The sequence below is a fragment of the Pseudonaja textilis genome, unplaced genomic scaffold (assembly GCF_049901715.1).
Source record: "Pseudonaja textilis isolate UNSWEBS1 unplaced genomic scaffold, rPseTex1.2 PTEXSCF25, whole genome shotgun sequence".
In the NCBI taxonomy this organism is placed as follows: domain Eukaryota; kingdom Metazoa; phylum Chordata; class Lepidosauria; order Squamata; family Elapidae; genus Pseudonaja; species Pseudonaja textilis.
The window spans coordinates 702,354-726,117 of NW_028262874.1; the positions used below are offsets into that span (position 1 = coordinate 702,354).

Here is a 23,764-nt window from a genome sequence, read left to right on the forward strand (position 1 = left end):
CAAATTCGATGCAGCAGTTTGTTAGATTAAATTTCCCACATACTCCTCCCTCCTTAGCAAGCAAATAGTCCAGAGCCAAGCGATTTTGCATTATATATGTTCTTGAGCGTGCACTTTCTTTAGCTAAATGTGTCATAGTGTACCTATGTGTGGGACCTTTCGGATCATAACATTTGACACTCCCTCCATCCTTACAAATGGAGTAAGATGTCCCATTGTAGACACAAGTCCCGGAGTCTCTTTTCCTGCAACTCAGTTGAGTATGGAAAATTAGAGTCTTTGTCACTTGTGTCCCTGTTTTTGTTGTTTTTATGCATTGATCACATTGTCCCCCAGTCTTAGCTTTTGTCTTTATCTCAGTCTCTCTTCCTATCCTGCTCATGAGTAGGTAAATAGTCACTAGGCAAATCAGCTGCATGTTACCGCTTCAGAGTTAACTTCAACGGCTGACTGTCCACTGGAATGGCCTTCCAAGGTTTCTCATGTTCCGGTGCCCTCTTGACTCTGCTGTAATGCATCCAGCCTCCTTCTCGAGTGCGAACTGCAGATTCAGCTGTCAACAGCACCTGGTACGGGCCTTCCCAGCTGGGCTGCAGCTTCTCACTCTTCAAAGTTTTTATCAGGATCCAGTCTCCAACTTCATGGGGATGTTGGCTGCCAGCTAGAGGTGGTCGTTGCGCCAACAATCCCTGTTTATGAAGAGAAAGCAAAGACCTGGACAGTGTCTGCAAATATTTTCTCAAGAACAAATCTTTGAATTCAGGAATTGGATTCCCTATTTTTGCCAAGTAGGGTCGCCCCATTAGCATCTCAAATGGAGAGACCCCAGTGTCTTTCCTTGGACATGTTCTGATTCTGAGTAGTGCCAAGGATAAGTTCTTTGTCCATGGTAACCCATTTTCCAATTGTAATTTTGTCAAATGTTTCTTCAATTCCGCACTCCCCCTCTCCACTTTAGAACTGGATTCTGGGTGCCACGGGGTGTGTAAATCCCATTTCACCCCTACGGCTCCCATCACAGACTATAACACTTTTTGTGTAAAATGTGCCCCCCGTCAGAATCAATAGCTTCCATCATCCCATAACGAGGAATGATCTGTTCTAACAGGATCTTGGTTACTGTGGGTGCTGTGGCTCTCCTAGTTGGATAGGCCTCCACCCACCCTGTCAGATGATCTTTAATCACAAGTAAATATTTCCACCCCCCTTTCTCTGGTAATTCGGTGAAATCAATCTGTGCTCTCTGGAAAGGCCAGCCCACTAGGGGTCGCCCTCCCATTTCTTTCTTCCTTGTTGCTTTCTTGTTTACTTTCAAACATATCAAGCATTTCCAACAGATGCTAGTGTCCACATCTTTGGACTCCAAAAATGTGACTTCACAGCTGTTACTAGTGCCTCTGTGCCCCAATGTCCTCCTTCATGTACCTTTTCCAGAATTCCTCTCATTACATTCACGGGAACCACCTTCACCCCTTCCGAAGTCATCCATCCATTCTCAGTTTGCACACACCCCTCTTTTTCCAATTCCTCCTCCTCTTTTCCCTCTGGCTTCCAATCCTCATCCTCTTCCATTTCTAGCAAGGGAATTGATGCCATTACCAGCTCTATTTCCCCTGCAGCTTCTTTTGCCCACTTGTCTGCCCACCTATTCCCAACTACCTCTGGGGTGTTCCCTTTCTGATGAGCATTCACATGCACTATTGCCACTTGATCTGGCAGTTGCAGAGCCTCCAAGGCCTGTTCCACAAGCTGTAATTGTTCAACTTGTTTCCCATCAGCCTTGATAAAGCCCCTCTCCTGCCAGATCTTACCAAAGGTTTGGACTACACCCCAGGCTGATGCGTTGCGGGTCCCACTACCGGGATGAATTAGTCAGCTGATGACCTGCACCCGGGCAGACTGTCCGGGCGGGCTCCTCTTGGCGGCAAAGATGACAGCGACACAAAGGTTTCTTTTGGTGAGAGGAAGCCCAGATGGTACTACGCACCTCTCTTTTATTGTGCAGCAAGCGGGGGGTTATGTTACACATGAGGAAGTTTAGACAGGAATAGGGAATATTGCCATATGGCTACACCTTATGCTATAGCCAATTCACGTTTTGCACGTTGCTGTTCCACAATGTCGCCCTATATGTGTATTGTATGTGTATTGGTTTTTCTGTGTACGTGACTTCCTACTGATGTGTCATGATATTGCAACATCTCCTCTGTTTTTATTATTTTGAGACCTCTCTATCCTTACGCTGCAAGATCTAGTCCTCCTCCGAGTCCAAGTCCTGCCGGCATATTAGAATGCGAGGGCCGTCTCCTTTTTCTGGGTATTCATCTTCGTTCTCCTCCGAGTCCAAAGTGAATGCCAGTAGAGACCTTTTTTCTGCTGGAGTGTTGATCTCGGACCTTATTCTTACAAGCATGTTTATATTGGTAATCTCAGTATCAATAACGGCCAGTCGTTTTTTGAGAAATTGCATTATTTTCCCGAATACACAAGGGCCCATGGCGCACAGTAATAGGAGCAATATTAATGGTCCGGCAATTGAAGAAAGAAGTGTTGTGAGCCATGGGGAGAAATTAAACATATTATGGTACCAAGTGTTACCTGCTTCCCTTTCCCTTTTGCGTATTTCCAGCCGCTCTTTTAGTTTATCTAATGAATCTTGTACTAAGCCGGTATGATCGGCATAGAAACAACATTCTTTTTTTAATGCTACACATAGCCCTCCTTCTTTTAAAAACAACAGATCAAGGCCCCTTCGATTCTGCAAAACGACTTCTGATAAGGATGTAAGAGATGTTTTAAGGTGAGAAATAGACTGTTCGAGAAGTTTGAGATCTTTGTCTATATCAGCACGCAAAGTTTGGTATTGATTATTACTAACTGCTAGACCGGCAATTCCTGTAGCAGCACCTGTAGCTCCTAGTCCTAGTAATACAGCAAGGGTAAGGGTGGTGACTACCTCTCTCTTAGGACGAGCAAAATTGGTGTTATCCTGCAGAAAGGTTTGGCCGGAGTGGTAAGTTATTTTTGGGACTATCGAAACAAGAACACAGTAACCATTCCTTTGAGTGATGGTGGGGCCGTGAGCACAAGCGGTGAGGCCAGTGTCACAGGCCCACCATGAATTGTTGTCCGGAACAAAATACAAGTTCTGAAAAACAGTAGTGAAATTCCCACGGTATTCCAAAGTGCTCTTGAAGTACCATTGAGCCATAAGTAAGTCTGGTTACAATGATGACTTGTGGTGTTAGGTACATTTCCCAGGCAGTATCCTGTCCCTATGATGTTACCAATGGTTTGAGTACCTTGTGACCAGCGGCAAGATGAAGGTGAGTTTTGGGCAGTGAAATTGGTGGTGCTACCGACGGCCTCATAGTAAGGGGGGGCCTGCGTTAAGACACAGCCAACAATCATTGGTAATTGCAGGGTTGCTGGCATTGAGGAGGAGGTAACTAGAGTTTATCAACCGTAGCAAAGGTTGGGGAACTGTATGGCCTGGACGATATTCTACCAGGGATATGTTTCTATTGGGACCTACTTGAATAGCGGGCCGCTCAATGACAAGTTTTATGGTAAAGGTATTGCCATCAGCATAGATCCGGATTCCCCAGGTAAGACCCGCCTCCCACCGTGTAGTCAGCCTTTTCCCTCCCGCTGAAAACAAAATATACATGGGATTACATGGAGTCCATGTGCCCCCTGAGGGGCAAATGGCTTGATGCCAAGAACCATTTTGGAAGGCAAAGATATAATCGTCTTTGATCGGTGGCGACCAGGAGATAGAACCGGTGGAGAGACATGACCAAGCGGCACAGAAGGCGTCTGCGGGGCCTCCACAAACGCGAATATTCTCGCGAGTCTGCTTATGTCCGGGGTAAATATAAAATCAATAGCAATGGACGAATCCCAGAGAAGGTGTGGGTATCTCGGTGCGTGCTGTGTGAAGCGGTGAGGCCTACCAATATCTGTCCGACGTCAGCTTTGAGGGTAGGCCACCAGGTGTATGGGTGAGTGGTGTTGCTAATGGAGAATAAGACGTGATCGTAGGCATCATATATTGTCCAAGTTTGTTTCACTGGCTGGTGTAGATTGAGGGGGTTTGCAGGCAACGTTTGTAGGAAAAAGGAAGAAAATAATGCAGTGAGGAAGAAGAGGCAGTTATTCATCATGGAGCTTCAGCCAGTGGAGATCCAGAGGGTCTGCGTTGGGTTGTGGCTGATCAGGTGGGGAGGTGTGGCAAGGGCGCACACAGCGACCAGGAATCCAGAGAACTTTTTCAGGTAACTGGAATTGCAGCGTAGCCTTGCCCCCAGGTGATAAGTTCAGCAGGACCCTTCCAAACTGGATCTGGGAGTTGCCTGTAATAGACAAGTGGTCTTGCAGTGGGGAGAGAGGGTTTAGTGAAATGATGAGACATAGCAGACAAGGGAGGGTTTCCAGTGAAGTTAAGGAAATTAAGAGTATACAAACAGATGTTTAACAGATTTTGCAGTGTCGGGAGGTTGGGGGCTAATCCCTTTTGACCCCGTGTACCGATCAAGGGCTTGTTTAAAGCGTTTGGTTTGCCCTTTCTACAATAGCTTGACCTTGGCTATTGAAAGGATTCCAAATTTGTGGTTAATGGACCAATGATGGCAAAACTCCGAAAAGGCGGGGCTTGTGTAGGCAGGTCCATTATCCGTTTTTAATATTTTTGGACATCCCAACACTGAAAAGGTTCGAATACAGTGGTTGATTACCTGTTTTGCATTTTCGCCCCTTTGGGGCGTGGCCAATATGAATCCTGAATAAGTATCAATGGTAACATGAAGATATTTCCATGGGGCAAAAGGAGGGTACTGAGTAACATCCATTTGCCACGTATCGCACGCCTGAAGTCCCCTGGGGTTAACCCCTTGAGGGATAGCTTTCGCTTGGAGACTGCATGGGGCATTGTTGGATGATGGCAATTGCTTCAGCCATGGTAATGCCAAATTGTTTGACCAGAGCCTTTTATTTTGGTGAAAATAAGCGTGGCTTTCTCCTGCCGTTAAGGGGCAGGTTGTGTTTGAGCAGCAAAAACCTGTTGGCAAGCAGTATCGGCTCTGACATTTCCCTCGGAAAGATATCCCGGAAGGTGCTGGTGGCTCCGAATGTGAGCAATAAAAAAAGGATGTTGACGAGCAGTAATGAGCTGCTGTAAGCAAGAAAACAGTTTTAAAAGGGAAGTCTCCATGGAGGGGGAAAGATAAGAGCCATATATGTGAAATACTACTTGAGTGACATACAAGCTGTCAGAAATAAGATTGATTGGGATGTGAGAAATTTTTTCCAAGGCTAAGATGACGGCCACTAATTCTGCATTTTGGCCTGAGGTCTGAAGAGTTGTACGACAGGAATGCCATTGGCCATCTTCCAGCCAAGTACAGGCACCAATGGTCTTGGAACCATCAGTAAAGATGGTCAAAGCTTCAGAGAGAGGTTGTGTGGAGAGGGGTGAAGGAAAAGTGATGGGTACGGTCTTTATAATTTGAATGCGAGGATCAGCTGGCAAATGACACGATACTGATCCAACCCAATCAGCTAATGCGTATTGGAGATCCTCTGAATTTTGAAAGAGCTGTTCCCAAGTATGTAGTTTGAGAGGAACATATACAGTGCTGGGTTCTATGCCCATGAGGGCTTTGAGACGTGTTCGGCCTTTTTGAATTAATAGGCCATTTGCATGGGTTTTGTGGTGATTGTTGCACGAGGGTGTGCGGTAAGTGCAACCATTCAATGATCGTAATACGCTATGGAGGAGACGACTTGTAATAATATGGCTGTAAAAAGAGCACATGTTGGAAGGATGGCTAGAGAAACGGGTACATCTGGGTGTATGCGGTCAACCCACTGTTCTCTTAAGGCCAGGTTAATTTTGGTTAGGCAATCTTTCTGTTCTTTGGTTAGTGGAATTTTCTGGTCTGGCTGTTGACAGCCAGTAAGAGCTGAAAATAATGGGGAGAGGTCATTAGTAGAGATGGACAGGAAAGGTCTGGCCCAATTGATAGTATCTAAACACTGTTGGAGTTGCACCAGTGTGGGGCTAGGGGGAAGATTAATAAGAGGAAGATCTGGTGAAGCAGTAGATCGTAAGCGTTTATGGCCTATATATTGGAAGGGATAATGGGCTTGTATCTTCTCGGGCGCTACATGAAGTCCTGCAGCGGTGAGTTGCTGTGTGAGTTCAGGAATGGTTTTTTGTACGGTGCCTTTTGGCCCTTCAGCTGCTATCAAAATGTCATCCATGTAATGATATACTAAAAATGAGGGGTGGCTCTCTCGAAAGGGGGTGAGAACCTGGTCTACATAATATTGGCACATAGTTGGGCTATTCAGCATGCCCTGAGGTAAAACCTTCCACTGATATCTAGCGGTAGGCTTAGCATTGTTATATTCTGGCACCGTAAATGCAAACAAGAGGCGATCACTTTTATTCAAAGGTATAGAGAAAAAACAGTCCTTCAGATCAATTATAATGAGGTCATAATTATGAGGAATAATATTAGGATTAGGCAAGCCGCATTGTAATGCCCCCATGGGTTGGAGGACGGCATTAATGGCCCTCAGATCCTGAAGAAGCCTCCATTTCCCTGATTTCTTTTTTACGACAAAGACAGGAGTATTATAAGGACTTTGTGATGGTTCAAGGTGACCTAAAGTAAGTTGTTCCTTGACTAAACCCTGTAAGGCTGATCGTTTTTCTACAGGTAGTGGCCATTGATCAATCCAGACTGGAGTTGAAGATTTGAGTTGAAGTTTGAGAGGGGTAAGAGTTGCCATTGGCTAAGGAATGGTTAGCGTGGCATGAAATTGAGAGAGAAGGTCCCGTCCCCACAGATTAACGTGAAGAGGAAGGATGACAGGCTGAATGTAAGCAGTAGTGGAGACTCCAGCAGAAGTGGCAGAAAGCCACTTAGAACTGACCTTTGCCGTTTGAACACCGCCGACTCCCCGGACAGAGGGGGATTCTTTGGTTGGCCAGATAGGGGGCCACTCAGAGGTACGGATGACGGAAATGTCTGCGCCTGTATCAACCAACCCTGTAAAGAGACGACCATTTAATTGGACGGTCATCATGGGCTTATTTCCTTCCACTGGGTGATCCAAAGCTAACAAATCAGAAGGGGGAGGAAGAATGACAAGAGTGGCAAGAATAGAACCCTTGGCCATTGAGAAGGGGCGGTCCCCTATGCAGGCCAGGGAAAGATTCGCTAAAGATTGATCATCATAGAGGAACGGGGCTGCCACCACTCCTTCAATAGGGTGGAGTTAGGAATAATCAGCAAAGGGTGCTGTGAAGGGACAGGAAATGTTATGGTCAGAGAAAGGGTGACGACAGATCCAGGATCTTCATAGACAATGGATTCAGACAGAAGGACTGGCAAGGAAGTAGGTACAGCCTTTGGAGTGGGGCTAGCTGTTGGCCCCGAAACTAGTTTTCCGGCTGTTGCTAAGCCGGGCGGGGATTGGTGCAGCACTGGCTGGCCCAATGGAAACCGTTGTAGCAGCGCGGGCACAGTTTTTGGTTTGGAACCGGCGGGGTGGCCGCGCCCACGAGGGGCGCTGCCGCCACCCGGAGCACGACACTGTGAATGAAAATGGCCAGGCTTCCCGCAATTATAACAATTTCCCTTCAGGCGAGAGGTGAACAAAGCAAGAGTAGAAGAAAGAACTGAAGCTAAAGCCGCAGTGCGGTAAGATTCCGTGCCTACTTCCTGGCACGCATGAATATAATCCGCAAGATTTTGAGTTGGCAAGGCTTGAAGGGGCTTGAGAATTTTCTGACAGTCCACATTAGCATTAGCAACGGCTAAACGCATGAGAAGTTCTCTCTGAGCGGCAATATTATCCACCTGCCTGCTAATGGCATCTGTGAGACGATCAATAAAGGAGGTATAGGGTTCAGAGGGTCCTTGAAGGATAGAAGTAAAGGAGTGGAAAGGTTGCGAGGTGTTAGGGAGCCGCTTGAAGGCATTTAGCACAGCTTCCCTCATAATCGGGTACCCCCCCGCTCCCATAGTGATCTCTTGCGCGGGGTTTTGCACCGTACCTTGGCATAAGAGATGATCAAGAGTAACTTCTGCTGGTAGTCCAGCTGCAGCAGCAGCGTTAATACCGAGGCGAAATTCATTGTGCCAGGTGGCAAGCGAAGCGGGAGAGAGAAGCATAGAGGCAATAGCTTTCCACTCTGAAGCGAGAACCAGATGATGTGTAGAAATGTTGGCTAAAAGTTGGCGGGTATACGGGAGTCGATGCCATACTTAGAAGCAGCAGTTTTTAATTCCTTTAACAAAGTCCACTCCAATGGGGTATAATGAGGGACAGGATTACCCCCGGCAGCAGGGGTTTGAAGAATCATAGGGAAACAAGAAAGATCATCCGCAGATAGCTTTCCTTCTGCCAAAGCCGATTGAAAGGCATTACGGACAGGTGGATCTGTCGCCGCAGCGGAAGGAGGCAACGGAGAAGAGGGGTTCGGAGAAGAGTCAAGGGGTGGGGTGGAGTAGGGTGGAGGTGCCGAGGCAGCAACAGGACAAAGTACAGCGGAAGGTGGGTCTGAGGAAGACGGAATAGAATCATCAGGAAAGATAATATTAAGGGCGGCCATAACGGCACACCAAGAACAAATAATCTGAGGCGGAGCCCTGGGTGGTTCATGCATCCATTTTCCCCATCCGTTCCCAAGAGGAACGTTTAAGAGTGCCTTCCGCGGATACGCGGGCAGTGTTGTTGGACATAACTCAAAAAATCATCCAAATACTTTTTTGACAGAGGATATACGTTTGTGCTGCTAGCCTTCTGCAAATAATTTGCCTTCTTCACTAAAGCGAGAAGTTCATCCCTATGCTTGAGTTGAACTTGAGAAAGTGAGGAGCCCATACTTATGATGCGCGAGCCTATTCCAGGTGCGTAGTACAGGAGTGAAGGAAGCGCATTCCTAGACAAGAATCGCGCTTTGTCGGGACGACGTTGAGACGATCACGCCGGGTCACCAGTTGATGCGCTTGCGGGTCCCACTACCGGGATGAATTAGTCAGCTGACGACCTGCACCCGGGCAGACTGTCCGGGCGGGCTCCTCTTGGCGGCAAAGATGACAGCAACACAAAGGTTTCTTTTGGTGAGAGGAAGCCCAGATGGTACTACGCACCTCTCTTTTATTGTGCAGCAAGCGGGGCGGGGTGGTTATGTTACACATGAGGAAGTTTAGACAGGAATAGGGAATATTGCCATATATGGCTACACCTTATGCTATAGCCAATTCACGTTTTGCACGTTGCTGTTCCACAATGTCGCCCTATATGTGTATTGTATGTGTATTGGGTTTTCTGTGTACGTGACTTCCTACTGATGTGTCATGATATTGCAACACCAGGCGTATTTGAAATCAGTCCAGATTGTCACATCAATTCCTTCAGCCAACTCTAAGGCCCTTTTCAGAGCAAACAACTCGCACTTCTGCGCAGACCATGAGGAAGGGAGGGAGCCCTTCTCTATGACCTTCCCTTCTCCTGTCACGACTGCAAATCTTGACTTCCTTTTTCCTTCCTCAACCCTGCTTGATCCATCCACAAACCACCTTTCCCCATCTTTCAAAGGAGTCTCTTCCAGATCCTCCCTCACCTTTGTCATCAAATCTACTTGCAACAAACAATCATGATCCTCAGCTTCCCACTCCTGTCTTCTCCCTTCTAGGAATTCTGCTGGATTCAAATTCCTGTCTGTCCCAATCACTACATCAGGGATGGTTCTCAAAATGGTCTCATATTTGAGAATCCGCCCCTCTGTCATCCAAGTTGTTGCCAACTGACTTAGCACAGAAGTGACCTGATGAGGAGAATGCACCACAAGGCCCCCCCCCACAAAGGTTAACTTCTTGCTCTCTACCACCAACATAGCTGTAGCAGCCACAGCCTGCACACAGATTGGCCATCCCCTTACCACCGGCTCCAGAGTTTTGCTCAGAAAGGCGATGGGCTGGTATTGCCCCCCCCTCTTCTGTGCCAACACTCCTAGTGCCATTCCCTGGGCTGCTGACACATACAGATGAAATGGGAGCTCTAAATTGGGCAAAGCCAAAACCGGTGCGGATGACAGTGCCTTCTTTAAACCTTCCCATTTTTCATCATCTCCCCTAACCATTCTATACTTTCTCCTTTTCCTACCAGCTTCCTGTGCAGGAATTGAGCTAGCACAGTGCACTGGTCCACCCAGACTCTGCAATACCCCAACAATCCAAGGGCTTTTGACTTAATGCCCCAAATATTTCACCTTCCTTTCCACAAACTGGATCCTTTCCCTTGAAACTGTCAATCCTTGCTCTTTCAGCCAATTTAACAAAGCCACAGATGCTGCTCTAACCTTTTTCTCTTTCTCCCCAGTCAACAACAAGTCATCCACATACTGAATCAACACGATCCCTTTCCCTTTCTCAAAAGACACTAACTTTTCTTCCAAAGCCTGTCCAAACAACGAAGGGCTCTCAGTATAGCCCTGGGGAAGTACTGTCCACCTCAATTGCTGTTTTCTCCCAGTCTCAGGATCATCCCAGTCAAATGCAAACAGGTCTCTACTTCCCTCCTCAAGGGGGCATGCCCAGAAGGCATCCTTCAGATCTATCACAGTAAACCATTCATCTTTGGGAGGAATTCGTCCCAAGATAGTATAGGGATCAGGAGATCCTCCTCAAATCATTAACTAATCATCCTTATTCCCTTCCCGGTATCCCACAGCTGGATACCGAACACAGGCAACAAATCTCTCCCCAGCAAATTCACTCCAGAATCAGGAATATACAACACTTCAGCTTCAGTCACCACTTCATTCATTTCCAGTCTAATTTGTTCAAACACACTCACATCCTGCGATTTTCCACTCACCCCAACTACGTTTATCACTTTCCTTGATCTATGTGCACCTTCTACCGGGTCACACACAGAAGTCCGGCTTGCGCCGGTGTCTATCAGGAACAGCCGCTCCTGATGGTTAGGACCCACTAAAATGTTTACCAATGGCTCCCTGCAGGTCCTCTTAAAGGAGCCAGAACAGCCCTAATCATCATACAATGCATAACTCCGCTCTTCTCGGTTGGTAGGACACTCGCGTGCAAAGTGACCTTCCTTCCCACACTTGAAGCAGCTTCTATCCATTCCAGGCTGTCTCATTGCCATGCCTCTTCCTCTGGAACCTCTTCTTCTACCTCGAAAACCTCCCTGATTGTATCCCCCAAAATTCTCTCTTCTTTCTCCAATTGGACCCTTCCCAAAATTCCCACTTTTCTTTACTTTGCTCTTTGTTACAGCCTGTACAGCTGCAACCATCATTTGTGATTTCTGTCTGGTTTTTACAGTTCACAAAAACTTGTTGGGCTGCTTTCAGGAGATCAACCATTCCCACAGCTCCCCAATTATCCATTTTCTGAATTTTCTATGGAGAATGTTTGATCTCCTGCCACTGCCCCTTGTTGCCCATTCACACTTTCATTCCACGCTCTCCAGCCTGAGGTCTGGATGAGATTCCGCTCCTCAGGAGTAAATAGATGTCCCAAAATGTACATCAGCTTCTGGTAAGTGTAATCATTCGGACCCAACCATAGCTCTAACTGTTCGGCCACCTCATGAGCATTTTCATGAAGCTTTGGAAGAGTCTTCTTCAATTCTCGCAACTCGGCTGGTTTTATGGGGACAGCCACAAGGACTGTCACCGGATTGCCTGCAGCATTGATCCCATTAGGGACTTCCCTAAGAGGAAATGCATCCACTTCAGGTTTTTGGCTGAAGGGAAAATTTTGAACATCTCTTCTCAACTGTTCCACTTCTTTTCTCAGCCTCAGATAAGGCAGCTGAGGAGGGGGTTGTGGCGCCGGCAATGGCGGGGCCACTGGAACATTGGCTGGTACATTATTCAAGTTAGGATTTGAGGGCGGCGGACTCTGAAGCCAATCATCCATCACGCTTTCATTGCCCTTCTGTTACAAATTTCACATGAAACCATACCTCTATGTATGCGATTTGGGTGCTCATTTTGTGTTGGAGAATATAGTCTCGCAATTTGGTCATCCAATAGATACTGGTTTCCCCCTCAGGACTCCAGTGATATGGAAATTTAGGATCAATCAGAGGATATTTTGGCCATCTATCTCGACAAAGATAAATCATGTTTTTCTTTTCGAGATGTCTGGTGAATTCCTTTAGATTCGGGGAGAACCACTGAAGTAGTTGTCCCAGGGGCGAATCTACCAGAATAGGTTTTCTGCCATTGTCAAATCTTCCCTGTTCCAGACAGGCTTCTTCCTGGTCTCCAAGACCCTCGCTTTGTCCCTTTCCCATCTCTATTCTTTCAGGCTCCCAGAGCCTTGACTCACCAGTCCCAGTCCTCCAGCAAGCGCTGGATTCTCCCAGAGAGTTTAAGGACCTCTTTCTTCCAGTCTCCTAGTCCCAATCCTCCAGCAGGCGCTGGATTCCCCCAGGGAGTTTAAGGATCTTTCTCTTTTGGGCTACAAATGAAAGGACCTGATCTGATCACTCCTGGACTCTCCGCAGTCAAAGGATGTGTGGGCGTCCCCAACTCAGATCGATTTCACAAACTCTCAGCCGGCATTTCGTCTCAGTTCTTTTTCCAAGGACCGTCTAGATTTAAAGTCACCTCGGGAGTCTGACCGAATTCGGGGAGAGGTGCCTCTCAATGGGAGGTTGTGGCCACTCTCTTACCTGGTCCCCGCTTTCCAGTCAACCATCGTCGAGGATCCCGGACGAGCCCCCAAATTGTGAGATTGTGGCTAAAGAAAAACCACCAGGATTCAAAGTTGATCCAAGGAAAAAGGCTTTATTGGATATTCATCTGCAAATGGCTTGATTTACAATACATCTTTCAGGATACATTTTATTATCTTTTTGGTACCCAGCACATAACAAACACTTTCTTACCCGGTATCTGGCATTTCAAAGACATTCCAAAAAGTGTGATAATTCCCAGCGCTTCAAAGACGTTCCAAAAAAGTAACTGGGGTCTGGTACTGCACTCCCTTACTCCAAGGACATAATCTACCTTTCAATATGAGATTTGAGTCATAAAAAGGATACTTTATTAAGGCTTCTCACACCAGGGTCCCTCCTGGCAGCCCCCCTCCCTGAAGTGGGGGGGCCGGGGAGCCCCAGACTGGCACTTCCCCCTTCCTGGGGCTGCTTCTCCTGAGGCTGGGCCAGAGCCCCCACCCGGCCCCTTTCCCAGTGGGACTCTCCCCCTTCTGCTGCCCTGCGACCCCCGCCCCCGGGGCTGGCAGGGCATCTCTGGGGCTGCAGGGAGGAAACGGCTCCTGGGGGGAGAGCAGGGACCCCCCCTTCAGCCCCCCCTCCAGACAGGGAGAAGCTCCCCTGGGGGTCAAGGGGGATCCTTTCCCCTCTCCAGCCGATCACAGTGATCCGGGATCTCTAGGGGGAGAAAACACCTCCAGATTAAAGGGCGTTTTTGAAGGTGCAGCTGCCCCTCTTCCCACCCCAACATAAGCCGCCTTCCACCAAAGCCCCCCCCCCCAATTGCAGGCTGCCCTCTGCAGGGACCCGCTTCTTAGGGCGGCTCCTCCCTGCCAGACCCTCTTGCAGCCCTGGGGGTGGGGTTCTGGGGTGCAAAGCCTTCGCCCTTCCCATCAGGCTGGACATGGAGAGAAGCAGACGCGGCGTTGAGGCCCGACGGGAACGGGGAGGGGATGATGGGCCGCAAAGGAGCGTCTCGGGGCTCGAGAACGGGCCAACGCCAAGGGAGACCGGGGGGATTCATGTGCTCTGTAGTCCGCCTCATCCGTGCCTGACTGATCGAGGCGCAGCGCAAGGGTTAAGGCCAGAGAGCTGCGACGTCCTAGAGCGGAAAGGAATGCCTACTTCCGGCCTTCCTTGGAAAAGAGCCTCACAGGTGGAATTGTCTCTCCATCCAGCGGCTTGGGCAACGTTCGCTCGCGCATGCGCCCTTCTTCCTCTGAAACTGCCGCTCCCGGCTTTCTGCGCCCGATGCTGCGAGGCTTGCCCGGGGCGGAAAGGAGGGGGGACGTCTCCGCGGGGGGGGGGGTCGTGCGATGGAAATCGGGTCTGCTCTGCCCCCCTGCGGGGAGGCGGGGCCAGGATTGGGCTCCTCCCCTTTCCCCGCCTTGAACTGCTCGGGTGGGGACCCTGGAGCGATGATGGGACTTTGTGCGCAGGCAGGGCTGGGTCTTTTTTGGGGGCGGGGTCCTAGAGGCTGCTGGGGGGGAACCAAAGGGCCTTTCGGGTTCCCCCTTGGGCGGGGGGAGGCGTGTGGAAGGCGGTGGGAAAAGGGCCTGGGTGCCCCTCCCGTGGGAAAGGAGCGGCGTATTTTCCCACGCCTGGCAAGATTCCACCCTGGGGGAGGGGAGAAATCCTGGGATGTATAGAATATATACTGTCTGTATAGACTCCATAGGATGGGTAGAATGTCTGCTGGAGGTTGGACTTCTCTCTCTCTCTCTCTCTCTCTCTCACACACACACACAAATACACACACTTGTGACAATGATTTTAACTTTGTTGCTTGTATCCTAATGGTTTTTTGACTGTTTCCTAAGTATGATTTGATTGCTTATTGTTTCCTATGACTATCATTAGGTGTTGTACCTGATGATGCTTGATGAATGTATCTTTCCTTTTATGGACACTGAGAGCATTTGCACCAAGACAGATTCCTTGTGTGTCCAATCACACTTGGCCAATGAAGCATTCATACACGCCCACACTCACACACCCACACACTCACCACAAATTGAGCAGTCCAACTTTAATGCTAACCAACCTAGCTGGGCTGCCCAGCGGCCTCCCTCTTCTGCCTCTGCAGGACCCCCAAAGGTGGTTTGCCCAGCCATCGCCCCAGTGGGAAGAAACCAGGAGAAATTTTCAGCCCTCGAATTGTAAGGAAGCAGAGATGGGGAAGGGGCTTCTTGGGGGCTCCATTTGCCCTTCTTTTCGCCAGGGGAGCAAGCTTTGCTGGGAAGGGATCCAGGCAGCCCTGATCTTTAAGGAGGAGAGAAGTTCAAAGTTCTCAAATTGTTCAATGAAACTTTTTGCCTGAAGCCAAGTTCTCCAGCAGGGAAAGTTTGGGGGGGTGGGCTCAGGGGGAGAAGAGAGAAGCTGCCACAGACTCCCTGTCTCTGCCCAGAGTCTCCCGGGAGGATTCAGCCACAGAGCAGAGCTGAAACTTTGATCATAATTCTCCCTCTCAGGAGGGATCCCTGGATAAGTCAGCTGGTTCTTGCACTCAGAGTTTGTTGGGCATTTCTCTGCAGGGAAATGAAAGGGAAATAATCCCAATGTGGTTCATAATGACAGGGGCAGAGATTGAATTAAATCCGTCATCTGGAATTGAGAGGTTTGGAAGCTTCATTCTTGAAATTGGCCCCAGGGGGAATACATGGCACCTGTGGCTGAAGACAAAAAGAAGTGTGACATTTGTTGGCATCGTGGTTAAAGAGACAATCCCGGGAGACAGTTAATGTCTGAGCATGTCACAGGTGTGAAATGGAAGCAACATTTTCTTTCTTTTGAAAACATGCTCAGTGACACCTTCACAAAGGGGTTGATGTAATAGTGTGGCCAGATTCCAAGAATAAAATGAACTTTAATGGAAAAACTAGTTATCAGAACTTTGCATAGTTGAAAAAAATCACACCCAAAAACAAACACACGCACAGAGAGGGAGAAGTCAGAGACAACCAAGTGAAAAGAGATGGAGGAATCAAGGCAGCCTCTCACCCCATGTGGGGAAGGGAGGGAGGGAAGGGGAGCTCAGGAGCTTCGTGTTGCAGATGGAAAACAGACATGCAAAATCCTCTTTCAACCTCCTTCTTTGAGGCCTGGGGATGCACAAACCCATATCCCATGTTCCCCTGCCTCCCTTTTCTTTTTTTGTATATTTTTTTTATTTTTATATTTTAAAAAACATCTCTTGGTGAAGAGCGTGGTTCCAGGTTTTTACATTTCAATACAAAATGACCATAGTTACATATTCATCTTTCGTGTTCAATTTCATATCGTAGTATTACTTATTCCATTTTCCTTTAAATATTCTCAAATATTCTTATATTCATTACACTTATCCAATTCCAATTCATATCATAACTTATTTCATTATTCTTTAAATATTCTCATATCTTGTTTTACAGTATTATCTAAGGTTCTTATTTCATTTCTATATTCAGTACATATATTTACTTTTATCTGTCACATTTGCAATTTCATCACATACTATTATTCCATTCATTGTTCAATAGGTTCCATCCTAATTCTAATAATCCAGATGTCCCCTTTAATTGTCAATTCGAGCTTGCCACCCTTTTGCCTTATACACTCCCCCAATTTATTCCCTTTAAATCATTTTAAAGTTTTACCCTAGTATAGTCATTTTTTAATTATCACATTCTACATTAATAATAATCTAACTACTACATATCACATGTATGTATGTATATGTATATGTATGTATATGTGTGTGTGTCAGATTCCTCATGGTATTTTTTTCTCAATTACATTCTAAATCATCTATTTCAAAAATATTTATTCAATTAATTTTAGAAACTGATAATAGTCTTTCCATTACAATTCTCATCTCATTTTAACTTTATTCACTGCTTTATTAAATATAAATTAATATTCTTACAGTAAATTCCCATTTCCATATCTATTTCAATTAAATCTATGTCTGGTTTAACAATAATCCTTAAAAGAAAAATATCAGTTCCATTCTTTTCCATTTTTAAATCTATGTTCTTATATATCACGACACGTTACCTTGCAGAATCCCCCCTTCCTGTTCTTCTACCCATTGTCTCTCATTCTCCTGACTATATAATTTTTTTCATTGTTGTTTGCTTTCTAGTCATTTTCTAGTCCTTTCTCTTAATTCCCACTTTTTCCTTTATAATTTCTCTCCATTTCTTATTCCAATTATTTATTTTATCCCGCTCCCTCTCTTGATTTCTCCTCTGTAATTCCCTCTTCTGCTGTTTCCTTTTGTTTAATTTTCCAAACAATTCCCCCTTTAATTATCACATCAAACCTCACATTTTTTAACTTTAATTCTTTTTTTCTTGTTTTAGTGTTGTTCCACTTGTTCTTTAGGGCTGGTTTCCTCTTTATTTCACTCCTCCCCCTCTGTTTCTCTTTGTTCTTCTTTAATCTGCATTACTATTTCTAATTCTTGTAGTATAATGCTGTACATTTCCAAGCTTTCTTTCATCATTTCCTTCCTATTTCCACACACATTTCTCCCATTTTGTACACTACTACTTCTATTATTTTCCTTTCTTTAATATGTATGTCCAATCCAATTGTCTAGTAGTTTATTGCAACCAGCGTCCTTTATATTAAATTTCAACAGTCAGTGTCCGTAAATCTTTGTTTCCAGCTTCCTTCTGTTGATTTCTTTTCCAACTTCTTCCCAAAGTCACCAAATAATCCCAGGGCAATTTCTCCATGTATCTTTTTTCCCTTGTAATATTCTAGTATTTCACTTTTCAGGGTTTTTATTTTATTATAATGGAATTCCTTTTGTTTCCTTTCAAATTCCAATTTTAAAAAGACCAAGCACTTTTCAAAGAGTCACTGAAATTTTCCCTTTGCCATTAAGTGGTGGGCTCAGTTCTGTTTCCACGTTCCACCCTTTTCCCTTTTCCCCTTTTTAAACTTTCATTAATTTCATTAATTCCAGTTATTAGCTATTCTTTCTTTTTAACACGTTCAACTTCAGCGTTTAATTATGCCTATTTAGTGCCAAAATCCAAATAGTTCCCCTGCCTCTTTTTCCGATGTAGAGGCCAGGCAAGTCCTGGGAAGAGGGAAGCCCAAGTCCCATGTTCCACTGCCACTTTTTTTCATACATGGGGCACTCGGGAAAGCAAAGCCCAGATCTACAGAGAGGGCTAGGAAAGAGGAAGGGATTTGAGGGAGTCCCCCATTTCTGGGAAGAGACTAACCTGGTTTATGAGTCCCTGGTTGAATGCTGGGGGGACGCAGCCCCGGGGTTTCTCCAGCCTCACTTGGGCTCCGTGTCTTTCCAGGAGAGGCTCCTGTCAGGAAGAAGCCATGCAGGGCCGGGTCTTCAGAGGGGGATCTGGGGTTATCTGGGAGGGAGAGTGGGAGAGGAGGGAGGGAGAGACGGAGAAAAAAAGAAAATAGATTGAGCAACCTGTGAGTTAGCCAAGTCTTGGTGCAGGGCTTTAACTCCTCACAAAAGGGAAGAAGGGAGACCACCATTTTCCAAAGTTGGAAGTTGAAGATGAAGGGACTTTAATTCCCAGAATTCCCTGCCCAGCATGATGAAGTCCATGCCTTATTGGGTGGGGAACTCTGGGAGTTGAAGTCCATTCCTCTTCAAGTTTGAAAAACACTCATGCAGACCAACCTCTCTCCACGCGTTGCCTCCATTTTGAGAAACAACAGAGACCCCTGAAGAGACCCTCAGTCATGGGCCGGCTTGCAGAATGCAGAAAACGTGGTTTCTTATGGCCATCAGAAGTAAAACATGCCACGGTGAATTGGACTGACCCTCAATATCCCCTAAAGACCCGGATCCTGGTTTGGGAGACATCCCAGCTGGTTCTGAGGCCGCCCTGGAGCCAAGCCTGGGACGCCCTGTGAATCCGGCCCCTTCCTGGCCCTTAAGGCTCAGGCAGAGTCACCCAAGCTCCCCGGATCCTGAGTGAGGCTCTCCAGCCCCAAACCTCCCTGGGCCAGGCATGGCTGGCAGGACCTTCAAGGAGAGCCTCCTCCTCCTCCTCCTCCGTGGCCGCTGCTCTCTGGCTGGGACCCCTGAGCCCCCTGGCTCCTCCCTGGGGGACGGAAGAGCCTCCACTGGGCCTCCCTTTGGGGCCTCTGCTAAGGCCACAGCTGGGGCTGAGGATGACGGGGGCTGGAGTCCAGGCCTTTGGGAGGCCTGCATGGGAACCCACTCAATCCGGGCAGGACAGAGATCCACCCGGAGGACCTGGGAAAAACCCCTGGAAAGCAGCCCCTCCCTCCTTCCTTCCTCCCAACGCCTGGCAGGAGAGAGAGAGAGAGGAAACCAACCCAGAGAGGGTCACCGCCACGTTCTCCCTTTTTTCTTGGTCTTGGGATTTGCCCCCAGCCTTTCTGCCCTGGGGAGCAGCAGCCCCAGTATCCTTAGTCCTGGCCTCACTGGGAATACTGGAAACCAGCATCCAGAACCATTTCTGTGGCTCCAAGCAGGAGAAAGAGCATCAAAGTCACCAGTTGATCCTCTGAACACCCAAATCTCTATCCAGGTTTGTCCAGACATTGTGGGGGGATCACTGACCCCCACCCCAACCCCTAAAGCTGCCTCTCTGTCCCATTCCCATTGTCCCAACTTTTTTCCCTGAATGCCAAACTCTGATCCGGTTCACACATTCCGCCAACCCCCGTTCGCTCAGCCGTAGTTTACTCCAAGTGTTGCAGCTGCTGAAAACCCCCAAGGAGCCAGAAATGGATCCTAGGAAAAGCTCCCCATCCTGTGTGCAGACAGGCTGAGTTGACCCTCCCCACTAGGTGAGTCCACACAACGCCCTTAACCCAGGTTGATGGAAGAGAACTGCAATGTCGGCAAAAGGTGCCAGGCCAAAACACATAAACCAGATGGTGGCATAGCGTGACGACCTGCTTCCCGCATGAACACAGGATGGGGGAAGGTTCCCACCTGCCAGAATGCATGAAATGGAGTCAACCTATTTCAAAATCTCCATCCATATTTTCAGGGGCTCCAAGGACGAGACCCCCGCCCCTTAGCGGCTCCTTTGTGGGAAGGGAAGGGAGAAGGAAGCCACTTTGAGACTGGTTCCCTCTAAAGCCCACCTCCTCTGCACCCCCAGGAAAGACTCAGGACTGGCTGTGGGCAAAGCCTGGCTGAGATGCACCCAGCTTGCTAAAATTGCTGCAGAAATGCCTGGAAACACCTGGATGCCCCCAGCAGCAGTTGGGAACTTGGCCCACTCAAGGCAGCCTGGGAAAGAGGGCTCCTTCCTTCCCAAAGCAGGTGAAAGAGGACTCAAACTCCCATGAGGCTCAAAGGAGTTGGGCTCACTCAGCTCAATGGATCTGAGCCCCTGAAGCCACCTGGAGGGACCTTCACCCAATCCCCTTGCAGGGACTTTTCCTGGGGTCCTGCAATGGGGACTGAGGGGCCCCACCAGTGCTGGGCTTGGCTGGAGGGCCAGGTGCAATCCTGAGCCCCCAAAAGGCACCGGAAGCCCCATTAATCTCCCAAGAGTCTCTCCTCCAGCCTCGGCCCTTCCTTCTGGCCTGGACCAAGCTGGGTCGGCTTCACACAACTCCTGACCCCTGCGGGAACAGCAGCTCCCACCTGCCAGGTGCAAAGCTGGCACACCAGACTCGGTTCCTGGCAAGAGATGCAACCTGGGGACCCTCATCCCATTCACTCCCCACCTGCCCTGGGCCCCCATGGGGCAGATTCCCCCCACCTGCCCAGCAAGGCCCGAGGGAGCCCTCTCCACAGGGCGCCCCACTTCCCAAGGCAGGAGGAGGAAGAAGCGCCTGGCTGTCCCCAGGGGAAATTGGCAGCAGGGGCCCAGGCTGACCTCCCCTCCCCCCTGGACCCCACCAGAGGGGGTCAGAGCCGCTCTCCCTTTCAGCCAATCCCAAGGAAGGCTCCTTCCTCAGAGGCGGGCTTTCCGACAGCACCTCAGCTGCCCAGACCAGATTGGGGGGGGCTCCCCCTGCCTCCCTCTCCCCCAGCCCCCCTCCCTCCCTGCCCTCACTAGGGAGGGGGCAGACCCCCTGCAGACCCCCTTGGCCCTGACCGATAGGCCCAGCCAGGATGCCTGGAACGGTCTGGACGGAGGCAGGAGGGAAACCTGCTCAGGGTCCCCAGAGTCCCAGCAGAAGGGAAGAAATCGGGGGGAGGGTCAGAGAGATCCCCAAAGGAGGTGGACGGGTCTCTCCCCCTTGTCTTTCCATGGGAACTCAGACTCCCCTGAGGATAGTTCGAAGTCACCCATGGAGCTTTTCTTTTGAAGGCAGGATTAGAATGGAAGGAAAGGAAATAAATAGGAGGAGGAAAGGAAAAGGAAGAAGGGAAGGAAGTGAATAGATGAGGAAGGGAGGAGGAAAAGGAATAGGAAAGGGAAGGGAAGGGAAAGAAGGAAAGGAAAGGAAAGGAAAGGACAAAGAATAGGGAAAGAAGGGAAGGAGGATCCCAGAAGGAACCAGCATGGTTGCACAAAGACCCCGATAACCTGAAAGAAGACAAGAGAGACAAATATCAAAGGCAGAATCAGGGAGATGCAACTCAAGCAGAGCCCCCATTTTTGGGAAACCAGGAAATCGGAGGCTCCAAATGAACGAAGCCAAAAGCTGAAAGGAGGAAAAAGAGATTTCTTTCCAAAGGAATGGGGGGGACTGGGGGCGGCAGGGATGGTCGGGGCACCCTGGATCTCCACGGGGGAGAAGTGCTCGGGGGCGGCAGGAGAGCAGCAGGGGGGGGAGCATCGGACCTCTTCCCAGCCCTGGGCCACAGCGGGTTTCTCTGTCTCTTGGGAAATGATTCCTTCCCCAATCCGAGCCTGCCTGAGCCCCATCATCCACTTCCCTCCCTGCCTGGGATCAATTCCTCCATTCAGATAAAGGAAAAAGGGAGCTTGGACAGAGCTTCTGGCCAATCTCCGTTCTTCGACCCAGGAAGGTCACACTGGCCCATCCAAATGGTTCTTGGGTCCCTCCAGCCATTGCTCGACTGAGGTCGCAGGAGGGCCAGGGTGGCTGAGAATCGGGATAGAAGGCACCACATAGACTCAACAAAGTTCCCCACCACAACAGACCTTCAGACACAGGTTGTGGCCTCCCACACAGTCCTAAATGGTGCCTTTATGTGGCATCAGGAAGGAACATGGGATCAACCACACAACCCTCACCCTATGGGGTGCCCTAGCTGTTGTCCCTGGTGGCAGATCAAAGATTGTGAATCCCATTCCTGACACCAGTTTCTGTGGAATCAAATGCAGGATCCAAACACGCCAGTAATCAAAGCTCACTGGTGGAATTATTCATTCAGTGTCCGCTGGAGGAATTTCCCTCTAGAAAACGGCAAGACAGATTTCCTCAGAAAAAAAGATATACTCGTATTTATACATTTGTGGAAAGGAGAATAAAGGGATAACCATCAATATGAATATGATATAACCATGAATATTCATAATTTGCACACCTAAAGGTACTTTCATGCCCACCCACTGTTACCATCCTCAAGAAAGAGATATTGTCAAAATAAAAGGTTGCACATGCAGTAACTCTTTATTTATATCTTGGTAACACATTCTCATTCCTCCAAGAAATTGGTTTCCTCACATTCTTCCAGACACTCTTTATTTATTTGAATAAAAATAATTACCCCACTCATTATGGAAAATAGCTTTTCCAAAAGTATTTCTTAACAATTTCATTAAAAAGAGCATAAAAAGAGCATATAATTTTTTAAAAAATGCAGCTAGGTATGTGAAGTTGAGGGAAGTTCTTGGATGGTAATTGGATGGATGTAATGTGTAGAATCTTCATAGGAACCTATGTTATTAGAGGTTAACAATGAATCATATAATCTTCTTAGGCAAACCTCCTGAGTCCTGCCATATGGCAGTTAGTATACTGGACTTGGAGGATACCTACAGTATCTTGTAACACCTGGAAGCAATCTGGAATTAAGGAGAAACTTCCTATCCGTGAGAACAATCAACCAGTGGAACAGCTGGCCTTCAGAGGTTTTGGGTTCTTCAACATTGGAGGCTTTTAAGAAGAGATTGGACAGTCACTTCCCTGAAATGTTATAGTTTCTTCTGCTTGATCAGGGGCTGGACTAGAAGACCTCCGAGGTCCCTTCCAGCTCTATCCTATATCTTTCCTCTGGTGTCACCCACCTTTCTGAATGGAGAAGGTCCCCTCTGGACGAGGAACACAGTCGTAGCAGCAAATGGGCTCTCCTTCTCGAGATCTCTTGACAAATCCAGAATGACAATTTTCCACACATCTAGATTGAGGCAGGGACTGAGCAGAGAAAAAAAGAAGGAATGCCAAAGAAAAGATGTTAGGAGTCTCCATCCATGGAAAATAGTGGGAGAAATGGACATTAGGCAAGTAGCCTCTGGTCTTCACTGAGGTAAATAAGAAATCCGACTACTTTTAAACAGATGCAGGAACTGGCATTTTCTTCATTTAGTTCCTTCCTTTTGATTTTGGAATTTAACAATACAATAAAGTACTTGACTATCTAATAAAGTCTGGAGGGATGGAAGTGAAAAAAAGATTTAAATATGATGATATAGTCATATTAAAATTTAGCATAAGGTTATTCCATTAGCTTTTTAAATATGAAATTAAACTGTGATGAAGAAAGAAACCTCTTGACCAGTAAGATCTTGAAAGATTTCATAGCAAAGCCACCCCACTGAGGTCTTGTCTCTTGAAGAACTTCCATTAGAAGACACCAACCAGCATTGAAGGCCAACCACCCTGGGGACTCTGGGCTTGGCCCACTGGAAATGGGATCTCAGGCTTTGGAAAACAGAGAAAAGACACCAACATTTCTCCCACCTTATTGAGCCAGAACATCTTGTTCAATAGTAAGTTTCTGTCTTTCAAAATACGCCAGAGTCTTGTGCTCAATATCCTCCTTGGGAAGAACCAAGCAACCATCGATCATCAGATCTGCTGTTATCTCTCCATTTTCGTCCAAGAACAGTTTAGAGTTGGA

At 47.7% G+C, this 23,764-nt stretch overlaps 1 protein-coding gene and 3 long non-coding RNA genes across 4 annotated transcripts in view; 1 reads left to right on the plus strand and 3 right to left on the minus strand.

The window, feature by feature from the left end:
* LOC148123680 (vomeronasal type-2 receptor 26-like) overlaps window positions 1-13,957 on the minus strand; it is a 172,298-nt gene extending 158,341 nt beyond the window's left edge. Inside the window, exon 1 of the mRNA XM_087919083.1 lies at window positions 12,943-13,957. The gene's annotated coding sequence lies outside the window, so the exon portion shown is untranslated. The remainder of the gene's footprint in view (window positions 1-12,942) is intronic.
* An 18-nt stretch (window positions 13,958-13,975) lies between these two features.
* Window positions 13,976-20,622, plus strand: LOC148123686 (uncharacterized). The gene is made up of 3 exons (XR_015740592.1): window positions 13,976-14,217; window positions 15,303-15,527; window positions 19,139-20,622. It is a non-coding gene; the product is annotated as an uncharacterized LOC148123686 (long non-coding RNA).
* Window positions 14,120-23,764, minus strand: part of LOC148123687 (uncharacterized) — an 11,963-nt gene continuing 2,318 nt past the window's right edge. Inside the window, exon 2 of the long non-coding RNA XR_015740598.1 lies at window positions 14,120-14,238. This is a non-coding gene — a long non-coding RNA (uncharacterized LOC148123687). The remainder of the gene's footprint in view (window positions 14,239-23,764) is intronic.
* On the minus strand, window positions 18,399-19,139 carry LOC148123688 (uncharacterized). Its single transcript, XR_015740596.1, has 2 exons — window positions 18,764-19,139; window positions 18,399-18,718 (listed from the first exon to the last, which is right to left on the minus strand). It is a non-coding gene; the product is annotated as an uncharacterized LOC148123688 (long non-coding RNA).